The sequence below is a fragment of the Palaemon carinicauda genome, chromosome 4, assembly GCF_036898095.1.
Source record: "Palaemon carinicauda isolate YSFRI2023 chromosome 4, ASM3689809v2, whole genome shotgun sequence".
NCBI lineage: Eukaryota > Metazoa > Arthropoda > Malacostraca > Decapoda > Palaemonidae > Palaemon > Palaemon carinicauda.
This window is the reverse complement of record NC_090728.1, coordinates 6,152,923-6,155,422: the sequence shown is the minus strand read 5'-3', so window position 1 is coordinate 6,155,422 and position 2,500 is coordinate 6,152,923.

Sequence of the window (2,500 nt, the reverse complement as noted above, 5' to 3'; positions counted from 1 at the left end):
TCCTAATGAGAACTCTATGTTTTTGAGAGTCTAAAAATAGTGAACATGTAGGAAGTTTGGAGAGAAGGCGAGATATCTCTTAGCTGGAATATCATTGGACATAAAGCGTAATGTATTCCCCACATCTTGGGCACTGGACAACTTTTACGAGCGCCGGAAATTTCCCGATCATCTTTTATCGTTGGTGTCCCAGAAGAGACTCAAAGAGCGCTATCGAAAATCAATATGGCTTTTATAATCATGCCTGTGCCTTGAACAATTACCATGAACTCTTTTCCTTCATAATCCAATCAACGATATCGTTACTAAGAGACACGCTTTTAATTATTTTTTCTTGACATGCAAATGATCTCAATAATTTGCCAGAAGCAATTCATTCGAAGTAATTTGATATTGCAGAAGCTTTGATCTTCGGTGTCTTAAAGAATAAGGTAGGATTTTGGGAACTTCTCCGAAAATCAAAACTTTCAAGAAAACCAACTAAATAAAGAGTGTATGTATTTCATCGAAATAACGGAAAAACTTCAAGGGAACAATCATAATTGACTTTTCTTACTCTTAAACTTGCCATATACACAGGTATTCTAATATTAACAAATTAATGATTTCGTTAAAATATTAAAGGCCTGTTTAAGAAAGTCTTATATAGGTATCACATCTCCCATTAGGTGAGATATTTTATATAGGAAACCATTTTTTTTAACATTAACTGTAATCATAGATTTCCTCCATGTTATGATAATGCACCATTGTATATATAATCTATATTAATGGTAAATTAGGTTAGACTGTGTTTTAATGGATGCTTGGGAGAGAAAAGTGACTTGCCTCCCCGTCCTGCGGGATCAAGTAGAATGCAGAACTCTTGGCTAAGCCCCGTTAGCTTTGGTAAGCTTAGATTAGCAGGGAGCTCTTTATGCGTGTCACCAATGCCTTTCAGAATGTGTTGAGGATGCACACACACAAAATAATTCCTATCAGATTAGATACATTTTCTAAGGCTTCGATGCTCCTTCACTGCAATTGTTGTAAAAAATTTTATTGCAAAAGTACCGGTTTACAAGCTCTGATCTTTGTTATGATTAGACTAGAGAAGTGTTGTGCTGTCAATCAGCCATTGTCAATAGATATGAAGATATGATGCTGAAAAACACTTCATTAATTAGCAAATTAGTCATGCCACATATCTCTTTTTTTATGAATTATATGGTTAACAATAAGATTTGTGGAGTTCTTTAAAGAAGGATATGACACTTACTCTAATATAAAATTGGCCTCTTTTCCAATGGTCAATTTAAACCATATTTTATTTTCATTTTATCGGTTACTATGAAGAAAAGATTAGCCTTCCTACCACGTTTGATGGAGTGCATTTCACCTAATTTACAATTTAGCAAGGTTTGCAATATAATACGCCACATTACCGCCCCCCCCCCCCCACCCCCTCACCCTAAAAAAAGAGGAAAAGGGAATGTTACATTTGAGGTTTTAAATATACATTAATTTAATAAGAAAGAAATATACTTTTGATCAGATATAAAGAAAAGGAGCTGTTTCTTTTGGCATTAGTAAAAAAGTGAAAAATAAGGTATATGAGCATATATAAAAAAGGGGATAGATCCCATAACAATAAGGAAAGCGAGGAAATATAATATGTTGTATGAAAAAATTAAAAAAATTCATAGAATATTTTGAGAAATCTGACATTAACGAATAAATAAGAAACATAACATATGAAATAAGAATAATTTTGCTACACAGACAAATATTTGCTCAATGCTTGAACTTATGAAATTCTTCTGTTTCAACTGTTCCATCCAAAAAGACACTTTTTGTGTAGCATTGCGCCCAATTAAGAAAAATGCGATTCTGTTGAAACTCACTGTAAATTTTCTATTATAGAGGGGATGGTATAGTCTAAGACATTATGATTAGAGGTTAGAGTTAAAGTTAGAAAAAAAATCTCAAAACAGTACCCTTAAAGAGGATATGGTACGACGATGTCAGAGATTAATATTCAGATCGGAAAAGGAGAACTTCATACCCTATAAGTGTTTGTACAACAAGTTAAGATAAGAGCTGGCTAAGACTATACAGGAGAACAATACTAAGAACATGATTTATAAATAAATTTGAACATTACCTCAGGACAGACACACTTCTAAAAATATTTCAAAACATTTCAATTCATCAATTCTTCATGCAATTGAAAATGAAACAGACGGAATATGTCTATTAAGAATTAATTTTCAATTAAACAAAATGCCTAGTAATCTAAATAAATTATTAGTCATTAGAGATAAATTTTATTTGAAAAGATATAGGTGAAGGATATCCAGAGTTTTTGAGCACAGGTCTAATCATACACTCAGAACAGGGGAGTTATGCAATGCTAATAACATCATCTCTAAGAACAACAAGCCTGTTTTCAATGTCAAAATTCATGTCAGTTATAAAGGATGTGAGGAGTGAAAAAAAGCAAAAATACGACCTTGAACAA